Source organism: Buteo buteo, chromosome 1 (genome assembly GCF_964188355.1).
Source record: "Buteo buteo chromosome 1, bButBut1.hap1.1, whole genome shotgun sequence".
Taxonomy (NCBI): domain Eukaryota; kingdom Metazoa; phylum Chordata; class Aves; order Accipitriformes; family Accipitridae; genus Buteo; species Buteo buteo.
The window spans coordinates 80,933,203-80,953,423 of NC_134171.1; positions in this window are offsets into that span (position 1 = coordinate 80,933,203).

The following is a 20,221-nucleotide window of genomic DNA, read 5'->3' on the forward strand; positions in this document are numbered from 1 at the left end:
ATGTTTTCCAACTCCTAAGAGGTGTAGTTTTGCTTCAGTTTGCAGAACTTACCTGTAAGAACAATTTAAGGAACTGGCAAGCAGACATTGCAAATTTAAGAAGGTTTCAGCAGTTAGCAGGTGGCCTGGTCGGAAATCACAATTAGTTCCGTCTGTTCATCTGCTAATGGAGCTGCCTGGTATGGAGCCATTGGTATGGTGTTATTCTTCCTTTGCTAGGTTTTTTCTCCATTTAGCTGCTTTGGAGAAATTCAGTGTGGATTTGAAATTTTAGACTTTTGCATTAGCAGCAGAATTGCACGGGAATCTTTAATTTAGGAAAGTCTTGAATGTCTAAGTTTTGACAACCTGTTGTCTGGCAGAACTGTCTACAGGAAGCTCAGAAAACAGGCTATATAATAATCCTGCAGCATGGCTCTTTCCTAGTCTGCTTATTGAGTCACATTTGTTTTTATTGAACCTGAACATTTCCTCATGCTAAGGGTTGCTTAAAGAAGGAGAGTTTCAAGACATAAAATCTCAAAGGTTCTTTTCACAAAACCATTTGCTAATCTAGCACTGTCTTCCAAATCATGTGTTTATTACAAATCCCATCTCTAAATTAAACCAACTACATCTCAAATCCACTTCCAAACCACAGCAATTAATTAGAAATGGCGTGAGTGCTGAGGTCTGTGTGAATTGCTATTGTCCTTTGCTTTTTCAGGAAGTTAATAATGTCACACTTTTTATTATTCTGTGCTCCGATAGAATGTCAGATATGAGATCATTTCCTCAGTAATGAACAAATATTAGTAGTTGGGCCTGACTTACCAGCTTCCTCTGCGTTTATTTCTTTTATCTTTATTTTAGCTTTTAAATAAATAATGTGATTACCTACTGCCTCAATTGCTATAAACAAATACAATGCGAGCTATAAAATTAATGCTCAGTTCAATATTTTCTTGCATGTTATTCTCATTATTTTCAGAACTTTGCCTGTAATAGACATGTTTAAAAAAGCAAACTAACTGCAACCACTTCTATTTGATGAACAGCCATACCAGATTTCCTCTAACCCTCTGACAGTACGTGTTGCTTCAATAACACTAATGTACATGTACATATGTATTTCATTGTGCATAGCTGCATGCATTAAAGTGAAAGAGAAGATGGTATGGATTGTTTCTTGCTGTGCTTACCAAGCTTTCTGCCATGATCTGTCTTCAATTTACATTCACTCTGTCTTAATCTCCTATGGTCCTCGAAATAACCCAAACTCATTTTTTGGTTTCATTTTGCTTTTCTGAGGTTCAAAAGCATGAAAAATGTGCTAAAGAGCCTATATTTCTGTATACCAAAGAAGATGATGGCACACAGGCACTTGCAAAGTAAAACCAGAACTTCATGCATTTAGTTCTAAGTGGTGCTTGCAAGAATTAGGAAAAAAAAAAAAAATCATTTTTAGGAAATTCTATAACTGTATTAGTAATCCAAAATTGAAGTTGTTCTGGCAGGAATCTAGAAGTAAAATTGAGGCATGAATGGGAAAAGTCATTGGTATTTCAGACTTCTTGGAAATGTGATTATGATAAAGGAAGCTAGCAGCCAAGCCTATTAGAATAAGTATCATAGGTCCAGTATTATCTGCAGCAAAATTTAAGTTATGCCTATAAGAAAATTCTCCAGAATTCAATTTCTGTTCTCGCTAAGTCTTATTTCTGCTGGACTTACAAAACATAAGCAAAGTATTATCCACTGGAAATGTTCTTCTGTGCAGAACCAGCTTTGCTCTCTTGGAGTCTTTCATTTCAATAACAATTTCATGAATCAGCTACAACTGGAGACACTCTGTTAATCCTTGTGTTGCATTTGACGGACTGGAAGTTAGAAGTGGATAGGGGGGCACAATTTAACATCAAACATCAAAGCTTAAAACTGCTTAGATTGGGAATATTGGGTTATTCTTCAACAGGAATATAGGAGCGCACCATGTTTGTCCTCTCAGGTTCCAAATTTCTCAGAATTCAGTTATTATGGGCAGGGCCCATCTTTACCTTTTACATTTACAGAGCTTAACAAACTGTGTGAAAGCATAATTCCCTATTCTGAATGAAAGACACAAAAACTCCTGAGCATGTGACAGTGGAGCTAAGGGAAGCCCCAGGCATTGTGCTGCCCTGGGGAAGCTCCAGTGTATTTCCAGCCCAGCTTTGCTGGTTCTTCATTCCTCTGCTTTACATTTTGATTTCTTTTTACAGATTGATGAATACATCTGACAAAATACAAGCATCCTGTTATGACTCACTTTATGTATATTTTATTCTCATTGATTTTTACTTCTTCCTTCATCTTTCTCTTTCCAATGTACCTTCTTTTTAATCTCCATATATCTGGTTTTCTTTCATGACTCACTTCTCTTTCTTTCCTGACATCCATCACTTCTGGCTACTTTGTTTTAGTGCTGATTTTTTTTTTTCTGTCTTTTAGCATTCCTAGATATTGGCTTCCCCACATTTATGACCCTTGGTCACAAATTCAGTCATTCAGTCTCTCTGGCTTATCACCAAAGTATTAACCATAAACACATACGCAAAATTCCAAACTATTTGCTAGGGGAGACTTTCTTTTGCAAGTCAGGCTTTCTCTTTCACCAGACAAAGAATTCAGTCTGAGTGGGGCTTAGCTCTCACACTCAGGCACTCTTAGACTATACAGACCTACTTAAATCCTGAGCAATCTCAGCGTTTTCCTACTAATTCTGCTCCAGTGCCTTATAGCGTGTCAGCCTTCACCTGCTCTTTTCATTTCTTTTCTTGCTGTACTGTATATTGTAAATGGAAAGGAAGACATAGGGATAGAACAAGAAAAAGATTTTGCTAATGTGCAAGATTTTATTATTCTAGAAATCTTTTTACAACCTGTGAAGCTGTCCATAACAGGCATCTAGTGGGTTATTTGTTTGTCTATCAGAAAGGGATTCATAAATGTTCATAAACATACATGAATTTTAAAAGTAGTGCTTTTGGGTTATATTATCTGGATAAGAAATATACTGTTGTTACGTGTCTCTAATTCATTCTTCAAGGTGGACATTAATCTTTGGGAAATGCCAATTTTCTCAATTATTCTTGCTTAAAAGCCTGATTCTGCAGCCATTAAAAGTATGACACAATTTATAGTAGACCTTGGTGACATTTTTTTAAATGGAAGCAACATTCTCCTGAATTTTCTTTCATTTTTCCCTGATGAAAACCATCTGAATTCCTGCTTGTGATTAAGAAATTTGTTCCTGCCTTCACAAATCTAAGCATGTATGTATTTTTCTTGAATAGCATACAATACATGTTTTTGGCTGGACAGGAACTATCATGAGAAGAAGGAAAATGGCATGAAAATGCTTCCAAAACTAACTGAGTTCCAGACATAATAAATCTATATTTCAGTCCCGATTTGTAACCGGAATGTTCATATATATTAAACATTTGTTCAGATGTAAGCATCTGTATGTCATTTTAGATATTTCCACTTGGCTCTGAAATTGAGAATAACATTTACGAGAAAATGATAGCAGGGAAAAGAACAGATTTGTGCATGTTTTCTAATATTTCCTCCCTGAAAACATGTCATGAGAGAAAGACAATATTAAAATGCAATGTTGACGTATCCAGTATTAGCAATTTATTCCTGATCTGCTTTCTGCTTTTCCATGTTATGCTATTTTTACTCTGCTTAGGTAAACCAAGATGCTTCAAATGTATAAGTGAGGAAAATGACTGCTCTGGGACAATCCAAGAAAATGCATCTGTACTTGTGGTTTCATTCAGTCCACAAATAGGAAACATATTTTCATCTAAGTAGATAATGCCTTTCAGTTAGCATTAAGTGGGAGTTCTCAGGAGTAGTAACAATATTCTATACATCATGAAATTATGTAAAGAGCAAACCAAAACAGATATGAAGAACATTACTAAGAATAAAGTTTTAAATGAAGATTCAAGTCCCTGGATTTTTATTTCAAGATTAAATGTTATGAAATTTTTCTTTGGATTTTCCTTTTAAATCAACACTAAAATCAACACATGACTTCTGAAAGCTAGTCACAAAAAGTTGTTTTGATGAAAACCACCTGCTCAGCTCAGCTTAAACGCTAATCATTCTGCAGGAAGAAGAAATAAGGGTAAGGACAAGCAGCAAAAATGTCAAAAGCACACTGGTTTGGATCTCATTTTTATGAATTCTAGCTCATCCAGTACAGAACAGGGATGATACCAAACTGTTAGTTTGACATAAATTGAAGTTTTTGTATTCAATATTGAATAATATTTATTATGCCCAAGGAAGTAGTCGGGCTTAAAATTAACAAGTTCTTGCTGGACTCAGAAAACATGCATCTAAGAAATACAGATAATTAACGTATGTTGAATATCCCAGGTTTCTTGTTGGGTCCTTTTTGTTCAGGACTTCTTTTCAAGTCCAATAAACAATTTTTATTGAAAAAATAATAATTGTCTTTTATAAATTTCAGCTGTGGGCTCCTGATGGAAGAAGCTGTTAGATGAGGCTCCTAGTGATATGAAACAAATGGTCACAATAATTTTCTGCATCTGTTGGTAGAACTTTTCCTCATGAGACCTCCCATGGGAGAAGTGTCTGTCTTTGTAGATTCCTTACAGCAGTGATAGCTGGTACTAAGTTCTCCTGACATCTTCTAGACTGCTTTATACTAGCTATTATTATTTAATGCTGCTGTGTTCATTCCCGTGACTTAATTGTTCCACAATTTCTAATCTTTGGAAGGCAGAGCTTGAACTAAAAAAGACAAAAAAAGGATGTGTTTTGCTCTCGGTGCATCGCTTATAGAGAGAGAAAAATGAAGCGTGCTGAGTTCAAAAACTTTGTATGGGATCACTGAACTGTATTCAATACTGTAAGATGCACTGGAGAAAAGAAGTCATTCAGTAAAACACTTCTTTATTTAGATATGGAGTTAGAGCTAGGACATAGGCTCAAGTTCATCATTAATATCAATCCATGTTAGTTGATATCTTAAATTTGTTTGCCAGAAATTTTTCCCATTGATCTGCCCCTAAAGACAACTCAAACTTGTCTTATGAGCTGGGATCTGATCTCAGTTACAGCTGAATAAATCTGGTTAAGATCTGCTGAAGTTGACGATATTACTCTGAATTGCATGGGAATACCTAAGTTTATTCTGCTGGTTCCAAAAAGCAAAATGACAAATATAGTTAGCCACTAATTCAGAGGCTCACTGAATAAATAATTTCTAACTGATATCTAATGTTTTTTTGGTAGTTAGTAGTATTATCCCACCCAAGGCTATGTATTCTGCTTTCCTATTCAAATGATTTATCATATGTAGGAAAGAAAAAACTGATGATACAACTACTGATAAATAAGCCCATTAGGACAGAATGAGAATTGAGACAAATATTGACCAAATCTCTCATTTAAAATTAAGTTCTTACTTTAATCAACTGATACTGTAGTCTCCTGGATTTTCAATGAAAATCTCCTACTTGAAAAAAGTATCTTTGGCTGGTAACTGGGAGCTTGGCTCTGTCTGTGTACGTTTCTATTCCAGTGCCAGGCAGCAAAGTATCTGAGCTTATAACCTTTCTTTTGCTGTTAAACTGGCACTTAATGCACTTCATCTAACTCTTTAATGTGAATTCTCTGAGGACTCTAGGTTCTTTTGTCAGTGCTAAGGGAGAGCAAAATCTTATTTTGAACTATTGATATGACTTGTATTTTTTTACTCTTAAAAGTTGATTAAATAATCTTGCACATATGTAATATGGTGATTGATATACACGATATATTTCATTTTTTCCTCTTTAAGTAATGTGAGGTTGCTCAAATAAGTCATCCCACTTAACATCAAAACAAGATAGCATAACAAACTCTAGCATAATGAAAAAATACATTTGGCTGCTTGCAAAGAGCAGATCTAGTTAATGCAGTCCGAACACAGTCTTAGTTCTGTGTATTTACAATAGCTATTTCTAAAGACATTGTTTTCAGGCAAATTATGCCAGGCTAACTCACAATGAGTAGTGCTTCCTTCCAGAAATCCAGGTAAATATTCCTGTATTCCTGAATATTCCTCACGCATGTGATGATGAATGTGACCTAAGACTCTGGTCCTCAACAGGCAATCTGAGCATACTAAATCACTGAAGTGAGTGGGTCTTCACAAGGACGCAGTGGTAACCTTTTAAGATTAGAGCTTTACGGAGTTGATGGCTTTATGGTTACAACAGGAATCCCTTTGTTCCATAAAATCCTTACCAGCAAAAATTAAAGCGGACTGCCCTAAAATCACCAGGGATTGCCATCTGTTCAAAAGATAGATTGAGAATATCATGGAGAGACAGAATAACTTTAATTTCTAAGTATTGCTTACTGTGACTAAAATTGCAAGCTATGTTGAGAAGCAATGAGTAGCAATCTATTAATTGATAATATAGCAGTAATTAAAGAGAACGTATTACTGAGAACTAAAGATTGTCTGAAAGAACACATTTTCTGATCAGAAGGTAATTACATTAGATCTCCAGTGTAAATATTATTGCATGTGAGCATTTTATCATTTCAGGAATGGTCAGTCACTTGCACAAATCTTTGTCTTCCTTGTACCTGAGGAATATATTAATCTGAAGCTTGATGATGATAGCACTGAAAGAACCAAACTAACATCAAGGCATCAGCGCCCTGAGAACTATGCACTCACCTGAGGAAGAGATATGCCTTGGGTCAAATAATGGATGATTTAAATAGACAAAACAAATATCCAGGTTAGGCAGTGGCTTTCCTAGGTTGCACAGCAGGTCAGTGCAATCTGAGAACACAGGTGTCCTGACACAGACAGTCAAATTATGCACTCTACCAGTTCTACTCAGCTCATCTTTATTAATTTGAGAGTTAGTTATGTTAGACCTCCAGCTGTTTTTCATACTTCTCCCAAATGCAGTTAAGTTGGAAAGTTGACCTTGTAATAGCTAATTATATTTAGTTGGCACCTATGTGCTAGGAAGCATAAAGACATGCACTATAATTAATGCATTTCTTCCTGCAATATGTATCGTTTATTAGACTGAAGGAAAACTGATACACTCTTTTATTTAGTATGAGCATTATATGAAGGTATATGTGCTATAGTATGTATTTCTTTTTTTGTGTAAAATGAGGGCGGGGTAAAATAAAAAGCAATCAGACAGATTACTGTCCTTAATGTGGGTCTAGTGCACTTTATTCCCCTTATCATTTTTTCACTGACAGGCTACTGTTTCTCAAAAGGTTTGATTAGGCTTTTAATTAACTTGAGCTGGAGGTGATACGACCTCTAATTAAGTTTAATTTTGTTTCTTCTGGCAATATAATAATGAACGTATTCAAATGAGACTCAGATCAACAAACCCAAGCAAGTTAGCAACTAATAATGAAGGTTGTCAATAGATGTGAAAAGAGTTTAAAATTTTTAGTCTTAAAATTAATCTGTTTTTTGAGCAGAAATTACTGAGGCAAACTCCCGTCATGTATGTATGGCAGTATGCTTGTCCAAATCACTGCAGCTCTCCAATTAATACAAGCTAAGTAGCTGGCCTGCAAAATAATAGTGATGTGTCGTGATGCAGTTTTACTCATTTTGTATCCAAGTGCTGCCTGCCTATGTCCATTTATTTTCTTTTAATACTTAAACTGGGTATGAATTTTAAAAATGCACATGAGAAACTTTAATCTGCAAGGCACCGAATCATAGGGAGGACTGGAAGAATGAGAAATCCTCTTTTATTGGAAGTTTTAAAACTGTTGTCACTGCAGGTAACTTCACAGGCTATGAAAGTTATACCAGTCCCTAATGTATTTCTCTGTGTCAATTATTTTTATGGTCATTATTATTATTTGCTCTGTAATAAGACCTAGACATCCCAGGTGATATGAAGCTCCCTTGATTTTAAGCACTGTACAATGATTGACAATTTATACCCCAGCAAGTTTGAAATCTAGAGGCATGTTACTTCTGAATGAGATAGAAGGAACAAGTTAGTATTTTCATGGGTGATGAAGACTGACTTTTCCAGGACCACAGATGAAGCCTGCAGCAGTTCCAGGAAAAGAGCTTTGAAATTTTACAGGAAAGGATGAATTCTGAAGTGCGAGATTATCCTTCCTTTTCTAATCTCTATTTAACAAGCCACTAAGTTGTTTCAGGCGGGAAGATGTTTTTAAAAGCTTATATACAATTAAGAGATCGATATTTCACAGTTGATGACTCAACCACTTCCCTGGGCAGCCTGTTCCAATGCTTGACAACCCTTCCCGTGAAGAAATATTTCCTAATATCCAATCTAAACTTCCCCTGATGCAACTTGAGGCTCTTTCCTCTTGTCCTATTGCTTGTTAATTGGGAAAAGAGACCGACCCCCACCTCACTACAAGCTCCTTTCAGGTAGTTGTAGAAGGTGGTAAGGTCTCCCCTCAGCCTCCTTTTCTCCAGGCTAAGCAACCCCAGTTCCCTCAGCTGCTCCTCATAAGACTTGCACTCTAGACCCTCCACCTTAATCCACTGTTATTTAAAATTAAATGTTTTCTCAGTAAGTTTTGAAAGATGTGTCACATTTTCATAGCAAAACTTCGGAAATATTTACATAGGTCCTTCATGAAGAATTTTTGGCACATTGAAGCCTTGGAGCTACCTTAGAAAGAAGACAGTTTGAAGGAAAAAGATGTATTTGTATAGAACAAATAAAATCTCCTTCCTACAAGGTGTCTGTAAAGGAAACAGACAGGTGACTGGGAAGTAATTTTACAGTAAAAAAAACCCCAAATGTTGGTAGTCATAATAGGCTGGAATGGGAAGGAACTGGAAGGTGAGTAAAAGATCACTGTTTCTGAGGCAGTAAAAAAGGGAAAGCAAATGGAGAAATTTTAAAAGGACTGACCAATCAAATAGCAGATCTTTTGAAGGAAGGCCTGAGAAATAGGAATTAATGCTACTGTAAGTGTCTATGTAAATTAAGAGTGGAGAGAGATTATGGATTAAATTGGTATTTCTGAAAATTTATTGAGTTGTATACAGTTATCACTGGTCCTTTCTCACCATGAGTCATAAAAGACCAACAGAATAACATTAGTCCTTTGGGACTTAAATTTATTAGGTATGTCTCACCAATTTAACAACTATTTAGCAAGTGAGAAAACAATCTTATTTTGAGCAGAACAAAGGAGACATTAACTTAAATTGCCAGTGGAAAATACATTCTATTTATAAAGTTGGACATGTTTGGTGGATTTAATTTGAATTATGTATTTATGAACTCCTCCATTTTGGAGCTACTTTTAATAATATTATTAAAACAAGAATGTTATTATGTCAATAATAATATTTTCTCTGCTACTGAAAAAGCAGCTATCAAACCAAAATGACAATTCCTAAAGCATAGCTTGTTGCATAAAATGTGAAATCTAATCTTACCATTTTTACTTAATGTTGGAATTCCATTAATCATAAAAAACCTTGAAAGCTTGCCTTTTAACAATTACCCGACCATACCAGGCAACATAATTTAGCTAGGGCTACATTTTCTTGCTTCAAGAAGATGCTATTTTTACTACTTCCCTGTTTTTCTAAATGCTTTCTACCATAACATTTGACTCCTGGTTATTCAGAATAAACTATTGTGTACTGCATTATTTTTCTTTTTTGCAGAATATACATTTGTTGTCTAGACATCTGCAATGCACAGACCCGTATTACGGAGACAAAATGCAAATAGAATTCCTTCTGTCTTTTAAAATAATTTCAGAGTACAAGAACATGGAAAATATTTTGTCATTTAATGGAGTTATTTTGCTTGTGTCATGTCTCATTTTGCTTGCTAAAGTAGTATGCTGCTGAATGTTGTATCACAAAGTATTTAAAATGTCAGTTATGTTTGTAAGCTGACTGTTTCTTTTTCAAATGGAACAGAAGTGGTAGCTATTGATACCTCTGATTAAACATTCACGAATGTGTTGGGGATAAATCTTGCAATCTGTTTTAAGTTTCTGGTTTTATAAATGAACTTGAAAAATTATTTGTGAAACTAGAATAATGGAAAACTTATTCCACTTCTTTAGAGTTAAAAAGAATCTAATCAGCTCAACATGCCCAAACATCTGAATTCTAGTGATGCTATACTAAATCAGGTAAATACATCTAGTTTATAGTTTATTAGGGGAAATAAAAAATATAGTGAAGCAGTGAAATCATTGAAAGAAGGAATTAGTTTCCAGTAGCTTTAGATAGGCACCTAATCTTTTTAAACAAATGGGAGCAAATTTGCTGCCTTGCAACAAAAATGTTGGTCTATCTTTTTTCCCAGTTAACTTAAAACATTCAAAGGCTCTGCTGCGAGTTGAAAGAGAAGGGAGAGATACCTAGAAAAGAAGACTCAGAATTTATGTGTTGCAGTGCTCTCTAGAGGTTCTTTTATTCTCCACTGGCTATAGAGGGAGTCCAGGGAAAATAGACTCCTGATTTAAACATCTAGGGGCCTCCAATTACACAGGAAGAGGCAAAAAAACAGGGGAGAGAATTTTGTGATGGGGCAATTACATATATGGTTACTTTTTTGAAGTCCCTGTAAGTTGTATTGATTTTTTTCTCGTGTCAAAACACTGCAAAATTTAAAAAATTGGCATCAAAACTTAAAGCATTGTTTCAGCAGAACAACTGAGGTGAAACAATAGGTTATTTATTTTTTCTAAAAATTAGACAGAAGGTTTTCCTTTCAATTCCATTCTTCCTCAGAGTTATGAAAAAGGTAGGTCAATTATTTCAGATGCCATTCTGATGTTATTAAACACTTAATTATTTTTTTTCTTGAAACAGTGTGCTGTGCATGCAGTGTGGTTAATATTTTTTTCTACAAGTAAATCACTCTCTGTAAACTGCATACTTCTGTGCTCTTTCCTTGTGCTTATAACCTGTAGTGGCTTGCTATATGGCTTCTTGCTGTTTTCAGCCAAGAAAAGATGAGTTATGTGAGTTTTAGGACATGCACTTGCATTCTGAGCTAACTTTCTAAAGGTCAAATGCTAATTTTGTTCTAGTGTTTAGGAATTGGTGCCACAGGCTTGACATGGCTGGCAGGTGAGCATGTGGTATGAAAATTATGACAGACTTGTCAAACAGTACAATTGAAACATTAATAAGCCTGTCTTTAGTCAATAAGAGCATCTGGACCAAGTTATCCCCTTCTAACGTCAAAACCTGATTGTTCATTTTTTGTACTTCAATAAATTTTGCTGTAGTGATAATGTTTTTGTTGTGCTAATCTAAGGATTTTATGACAGAATAAGAATATTAGGTAATAAGCATCTGCAGATTATCAGCCCATGATAATGTACAATGTTACTGTAACATCAGCTTTAATTTGTGATGGCTGCATCCTAGCTGCAGCTCAGCAAAGCATGAGTCTACCATGAGTATTACAATTTCTCTTTGTGGTGATAAAAATATTAATATTTAAGATCGGAGAGAGCTGGCTAAAAAGTTTATCCTAACTAAAGGAACATTCCTTTTGACTAAAAGCTAACAGCCTGTGATTGTTTCTAACTCCCCACTTTTGAGCTAAGATAATACTGGATGTGCCACCCCTACAGGCTCCATCAAGAGCCATCACTCCATATTGTCACATTATTTACTGTTTGATTCCTTCTTAGAAGTGTGGCAGTTAGCAAGCTACTTAAGGAATCCACCCCTCCCAGGGGTGGATACCTGGCTTTGTTAACCTTGAAATTATTGTTTTTCCTCATGTCTTTTTTTTTTTTTAATTATTGTTTTTTTTTTATTCTGAAACGGTATATAGGTCAGGTCTCTGCAATCACTTGGCAGAGGGCAGGGGAGCAGAGGGGGAGATGCTGTCTGACTGTTCTCACTATGATCATAGTTAATAAAGCTTCTGTTTGACCTGTCCTAAATTAGGCTTGTTACACACTTGGAGTCCTCAGGTTCTCCAACACCTTACTGATCCCATCTCTCACCTACTTTTATACAGCTCTATTCTATAATCACAAATGCAAAGAAACACAAACTTCTGATAATAGTGCCACTTCTTTTCTGCACGTTATCCCTTCAATTCCAAGGTCTTTACCAGCTGGAGATAGTGAAGCATGTTAGTCTGGTGCCAGTTTAATTTCCACCAGGTACCAGGGAAGTCCTTAAGTGCTTAACTCTGCAGAACTACCTGCCTCTTCTAATTTCTGCAATTTTTCTATTTGTCTAAAAACTTTGAAGCATGGATAGTATTAAATTTCTTACAAAAACTATAAGCTGCCAGTAAGCCTTCTTTGTATCTCTAGATTTGCACAGTTTACTACCTTTGAAAAGTCACCCAGTTGAGCATAAAATAATCCAGCATGCTGTGGCTCAACAATGCATGTTGTAGTTTTAAAGTGCATCTCAGATCATCTTGTGTTTATGCATTTTAGTTTCTAAATCCATGTCTGCTGAGACATCATAAAAATATTTTCCTGTTTACTACTGGAAGTTTTTTTTGCCTTTTACTCTTGCCTGTCCAAGTCTGGGGCCATGCTGCTACTTGACATACTATTGAGACAGGGAAAGCAGAAACTGGTGTTTTGACAGCTGCTTCAGGTCCCTCAGACTTGATCCAAGTTGACACTTTGTACAGCAGTAAAGGTAGAGGCTTCGTGTACACTGCCACTTTTTTCTTTCATACGAAATGTTTTATCCGGGTGGAAAACAAAAAGCATACTGTTGCTTTCTTAGCAAAACAGATGTCTGCTCCATTTCATTGTTCGGAGTGTGCTATTATTCTAGTTTAAAACTGATCTGTATTAACGCTCATTTTAACTTCTCCTTTGCATTCATGAAGTGGCAATTTTTATTTTTTTTAAAAATCTTATAATCCAGATGTAAACACCTCAGGCTTTTAACGTCGAGTTAATCCTATTGACAGCAACAGGCAGAATTTAGCAGCATGGCAGAAAAATCCATTTTGCATCACCTTTTATTACTAGGAGATCCTGTCCTATTCCTGATTCATGACAACGAAAAATCCTCTTTTGAGGACATTGCTTGCTTTCCAATTTAATGTAAATCTTTGTCTAAAAATCCCCCAAGCCCTGCTTTGTTTAAACAGTATCATCTATTTAACACCATTGTTATTAAGAGGTTGCTTTTGAATACGTAAAACCAGATATTTAGAATTTGCTTTTGTCTGTTTCAAATTCTTAATCACCTAATTGTTTTAAAGGCTCCATGAAAAAAACCCCTGCCCACTAGAAGAGTATTACTATCACTTTTTTTCACCTTATTATGCTTCATTTTCAAGGTAAAGCAAGTAGTAAACTTCTTTCACCAATGGCACTATTTTCCAGTGTTGTTTCCAATTTGGGTAGATAGTTCTTAATATCTGAAGCAGTCACAGTGTGATTAAACGTAAGTGATCAGCAAAGATTAGTACTCGAGTGAAATTCCCTACTATGCACGGTTCATGTTTTTACTTAATCACAATTTATTTAGGACAGAATCTATGTCCTATGGAAATGTTTTAATGGACTAGGTTTGACCTCAAGGGGTTTAGGTAGCATCAATCCTGTCCTTTCTCCCACAAAGAAGCAAAATAAAACAGAAATCAGTTTGCAGTATAAATTTCCCAACATTTTCTAATACAAACAATTTACTTTCAGAACTTCATGAGGAAAATAACACAACTTGATTAGAAAAATAGCTGTTATGAAGATGAAATGAAAAATGTGAGTGGGTGGAAAATGTTTTCATAAGTAAATCTGGGCATTGCACACGAGTCTTTGATCAAACCACAACTAACAAAACTAGTCTTCATTTCAGTGCTGAATTTGCAGTTTAAGAATGTGAGAAAGGATGCTGGTAGAATCGTATTATTCATTAGACTAGTGAATCTAGTTTGAAAAAGCACATAATCTTCTGAAGGCACAAAGCTGCTTACCTGTGTAGAGGTCTTCAGGACTGTCTTGGATGCAGGGGCCACCAGTGCACACAGATGTTCAAGACAGTAGCCCTTCTGTGTCCATGATGTTGTGTACACCTGAGGGGCTGGTACATGGGGAAGCACATTAGTTGTGGTGGGGAAATAGTGATTAGCAGACATGCACGTGCTCATGCACACACACACACATAATATAAAAATACCTCGCTTCTGATAATTTGAACCAACTACTTTATGTGAGTAGTTATTTTAAATAAGCTGAGACTGAATTAGTCTCAGCAAAAAAGGCTCAGCCTTTTGGTTGAACATGCAGCACATTTGGAGAACTGTGGTTTTATACATATATCTATACATACACAAACACATGTATATATACATTCACATGTATATATATATATAAACACACACACATATATTTATATGCATGTATTTGTATACACAGACAAAGGAAAGAAGCAGTTTTCCAAAGCTGCTGCATGTTCAACCGAGAAGATGAGCCTTTTTGGCCGAGACTAATTCAGTGAGACACTGTGTGAGTCCCCAAATTTGTCTTTAAATTTAGTCTGCCTGATAGCATGTATTATGGGCAGAAAGAAATACTTTCACAATGGGATAATTTAGATTATGTAAGGATATTAGTGAATGTAAACAGCAGTATTTACTCAATACATAAAATTAGAGAGTAGCATATCAGCTCTTGGTAATACTTTGGTGAGATCTCAAGCCCAAATTGTACCATAAACTTTTAACAGCAAGTTAGCAGAAATAGTTATCAACATTCATATTACAGTTTCATTTTCTCTTTGGGCGGAAAAAATAGCATAGAACAAGTTAGCATCTCTGAATTATCTTCATAGTCCGGTTTTTAAATTGTGTGTCTAAACTGAGCTACACCTCTCACTTTGACATCTTGTAAGACCTAAGCAGGAAAAATGGAGGCTCTTTCTCAGACAGGAAAGACTAAATTAGGTATCATGTACTTCTTCATACAGACAGATAAATCTACTCATATCAGGAGAAGAAAAGCAACTTCTCCAGCAGCTAAAAGAATAAGCTTTCCACTGAAAGGGCTTGGACTTGGGAATCCTACTTCTATCCTTTATTATTTCAAAGATTAAATGTATAGGCATTTTATTAAACCTTTGTCAGCTAGGGAAAGCAGCATTAAGGTAAACCCTCCCAACCCTTCCTCTGTAGCTTCCCAAGACCACTAGATTTTTAAACAGCTGTTTGCACATCTGAATGCTTAGCTGCTTAGCATACTTAGTCCTCCAGTATACATTGCTGCTGTAATGACTGATAATAGGAAGATCTCATTTCCTCATAATCCATGGGTCATTAAGACATTACATAGTGATCCATAGCACCAATAAATCTGGATATCTTTTCAAGGAATTCCCACCCTTTTTTGCCTGTTGCTGCAGATGATCCCTATCTTCTAACAGTTGTTCAATAGATGCAGTACTACTCCAGTTGTGTGTCCTTCAGCTTACAGCAAAAGGCATCTTTTTGCTTTCCTGCTTTAGAAGGAACAAGTTGGGAGATGCTTCTTCAGACTTGCAGTGAGCTGACAGAAGAGCTCACAATGCACAAATAGAAGTTTCTCACGTTTCAATCACTAAAAGACAATATGGTAGCTCACGGGAAATTTTATATTTAAATTTTGTATCAAGGGAGACTATATTGGGCCAACCCAGGATTCCCCAAAGCAGAAGTAGCTATTTTCAGGAATAAAGTTTATCAGAATCCCATTTAACTAGCATAGACTAGGCAGACAGGAATAACTGGAAATTCGTTACAGGGAAAAATAATTCATGTTATGTTAGAATTTAATTGTTTTTTTTTAATCTTTTGTCTGAAGAGATTTCCCCTTTCTCTGTTTGTACAACATACATAGGATATTATTTTCTGGATGGAAAACCTCTGGATCATAAAAGCAAAGGCAATCCTCTCTCACGGTATTCTAAAAAATTATTGGATCTCAGGGAACAGAAACACATTGGATGATTAGTGTATGTAGGAAACTGATGTTTCATCTTGAACCTTAATGGGGGAGCCTCCATCTTTTTCTGGTCAGTTAAACTTCAGCTGAATGTTATTAGTTGCACACAGTATTGACCTTAAAATGAATCTCCAAGACAGTAAGAAGTATACCCACTTAAGAATGTCTAAACAGCAGATGAATGACAATCATCCTTTTTGATCTCAAGAGAGTGTCACAATTTTTTGTAAGAAAAGGTTATTTGTGTATCTTCTTAACGTGTTAATGTGCTCTTTCAAGAGAGAAGCTATGGCGTAAGGAGCAAGTAAGACAAAGGTGACTTATAAGATAAAGACTTGGATAATAGACAGAGAAGATGAAAGTAAAAGATAGGCCCTGCAATGTCTTTTATCTATTCAAGATCAAGGAGTTTTTACCAGATTAGCATGAAAAGAAGCCTATACCTCATACATCATGTAGCAGCAGGCTGTGTTAGGCAGTCCTAAACTTCAGAAAGGTTATTGCAATACAGTTCTACAGTATAGACATGCTTTAAATATTTGTCTATATCTGCTAATTCCTAAGACTTGCTTCTCTTTACATACCTTTGGATTAGATTTACTTTTTAGCAGCAGAAGGAGAGAAATACATTGAAGAAACTCAGAAAATGCTATCAAATAAATGCCAAGACACCATTCAGCAAGGTATTGCAAAATGTTAAGGTAGAGGACTATCTTTGCACTCTACAAAGAAACTGAGTTAAGTGTTTCAGTTATTCAGGGCTTAAGAAGACACTCTTCAGGCAAAGGATATTCAGGTGGGCTGCTTAAAAGCTGTCAATGCAACATTTAGCTAGGAGGTCACGTACCAGTGAAAACTCAAGACTGGGTCTTAAGATACAAAGTTTAAATCCTTTCTTCTGCTCATTTGCGTAGTGTCAAAGGCTAAGAGCTTTGAGGGGAGAAATTAATGTCTTTATATTCTTTGAATGCTATAGGTTTCAATAGATATTAAATATACCAAATATGTCAATATATGTATGAATACGTATTTAATATACTCAAACAGAATATGGCAATGTAGAAGGGAACTCTAACCATTACTTGTCTTTATCTAAGTGAGATTATGTAATTATTTTTAATGGCTAATGTTTGGAGTAATTAACATTTAAGTATTTAATTTTTTATATAGAAAAGTACTTTACTTGAACTCAGACATGTAGCAGCAAAGTAGGTAGTCAAATCTTCCTCAACTGTCACAAATTTTTTTCACTGTACCTCTCTATTTTAATTTACCTCAAATTCCTAAGGCTCTGTTCAAAGAGATAGCCTTCAGGTTAAATTCCAACATTTTAGTAGCTTACATGGGGGAAAAAAAAGCTTTTTTTTTTCCCCTGCATAGGTGAGATCTTTGCGTTATAAAAATGTATTCTTTTTAAAGTGCCTGTATAATTCTTAAGTCAGTGAAAGCTAGCTCATCTGCAGTTGTTTAGTAATGTACAATGATAATTTCCAAATTTACTTGTGGGGAAATCATACTATAATCAAGGCTTCAAGGCAGAAAGATCTGGCCCTATCCATATAACAGGCTAAAATCTTTAAACTACTGTTACATCTAGCATACAATATCTTGATTTAAATAGATCAGCTGAAGAACTTATCATATAACTGCATAAGTTTTTAAAGTGCTGTTTTCCTCTCCTTGCTGTAGCTTTATATTGGACTTTCAGCATGAGTTTACCACTTTCAGCTGTATTCACTCCTTTTTCTACTAGTACTGAGGCTGCTTTATCAGAACACTTCGTCACAAATAAGCACTTCTAAAAATAATATATGGGCCACTAAGCTTGCTCTTTGGTATACTAAATATACTGAGCTTCTTAGATGTCTCCATGTAAGACATTGTTATTATCTCAGATTATCCTCATAGTTTATTCCTGAACAATATTGTTTTAGTCATGCAGTTCTGAAATTAACATAGTTGTTAATCGGTATTACAGTAATGAAGTCACTACTGATCTATACAGGGAAGAATCTTTGACCAGGCACTAATTATAACAGGGAGGTGACATGACCTGTGAAATGTTGTCAAATAGTTTATATTTATCAAAGCCAGAAAGAAATAATTATCAGTCGTCTTTCATGCATTTTCATTTCTGTGTTCCACAATTTATTTTTTTTTAGTTAAAAGCCAAGATTTTACTTGGGAGTTGACAGATGCAGTTTAAAAACCTTGATTGAATTTGAACAAAAGCTTTCACAACTTTACGCACAGTAGTTCAACAAACCAGCCATCACTTTTTAGTTCTTATTAACTAATTTTATTGTCAACTGTCTAGTCTCTGACTTCTGCTGTGGAACTCATTCGCAAAACACATTGTAGAGGCCAGAAGTACAAATGGATACTTAAAAACATTTAGTAAACTAATTGAGAATAATTCCATCAGTAGCTTTTATGCAAATTGATCTGGGTATAACCCTTGGTCATCTGTTTTGTTGCTGAAAGCTAGGACTTTTTTCAGGAAAAGAATCCCTTTATATACAACTTCTACTGTCTTTTTAAACACCTACTTCCAGCTGCTATTGCAGATACATACTGGGCTATACAGCTACTTGGTCTGATTCAGAATGACCCTTGTTCAACTTAATTTTCACAGTAACTCTTAGATTTATGATCAATGTGCTCCTCTAGTCTCCTGTGAGGTCACTTGTTTTACTATTTTGATTCTGTTATTTTATTTAATCCCATATTTTAGTTTTCACAACTGGACTTTGCTGTGGTATCACATTTCAACCTCTCCCCTAGGCCGGATCTTTGTCATAAGGATTACAATTTTGTACAGCTATACAAGTCAGCATGATTTTTATTAAAACCAGCTGTAGCACCATTCTAAGGAATTTCTTAAACAGTAAACTATACCAAAACATTTTTGTTTGTTTTATTTTCTAAATTTTTCTATCCATAGAGGCAAACTAAATTTTGGCTGATCAGGAAATTTCAACATCGAAAGTGGTTTCTTTTTCTACATTCCTAAATCCGTGGTTAACCCTTTGCTTTTCATCAGTTTCTCTGATCAGTGCATACTTCCAGCTCCATAATGTCAGCTCCCTGCTAAAACCTTCCCCCCCCAAATGCTTGCCTTTGTGTCATATAGTCGTAAACATCTTCCTGGGACAGCCTACTCAAGGAAAGTTCTTGCTGCTGAAGTAAGTAGGAGGACTTTGTGAGGCTTCATAATGTATCAGGTCAGGACTTCCAGGCAGCCATGATAAACTCATGGTTATCTGAAAATAAAATTTTAGTTTTAAGTCTTCTTCTTATAATTCTTTTTATTATATAGAACAAACCAAAACCAGCTCTAGATATAGAAAGCATTGGGTAACATTTACTTCCCTCAAACTGAGAACCGTGTTCTGCCATATGATCTGCATCCACCTGACTATGAGAGAGGCCTTGCAGTCAATATTCCTCTTTAAAACCAGAATTTGCCTATCTGATTGAAACACTTGTTTGAATCCTACCTTAAATCCTTCAGCTTGACAGTTACATAGAGAACTCTCTAATCTATACCATTCAGCTGCCAAGACAGTGTTACTGCTCAGAACTGTGACTAGATGAAACATGAACCCCTTTTTCAACATGCCAGCCAGCTTCCTATTTTTGGTTTTATTACATTCATACTTCTTGTTCTCTGTTTGCAGTGCCTTCTTTCAGGCCTCACTACTACAGGTCTTCATCAAAGTCACTTCCGTGTTCCCTCTTTGACATAGTCTTATGACAGGAGAGGCTTTTCCCACTTTATGACAGCTTAATAATACAAACTGTGAATCCAGAAGAGCTTGTCTGTGTCTTCTGAAATATTCACTGGCAACCAATATGTTCAATATTTAAGATCTCATATCACAGATAAACATTCAAAACAATCTGGGAAAGAGACTGAAAATGGTTAATAACCATCATGTTTAAAATACACTTTACGAGGTACTATAAAACCACCTTTCCTACTTGAAGAGACTAATTCATTAGGAAATAAATGCCAAAAGCACTTTTTTTTCAGAAGCAATTTACTATTTAGTATATGAAATAAAAGCAACAGGATCAGAATTGCTGTTAATTTTTAGAAGACCCTATATCTGAATGTTTGATTCCTTTGAACAATTTTAATTTAACTACTGAACAAAAGAAAGTATGATTTGGTGCCAGTTTTCAGTGGATGCATAAGCTACACTAGACCTTAACTTACAAAAATCTCCCTTGATCA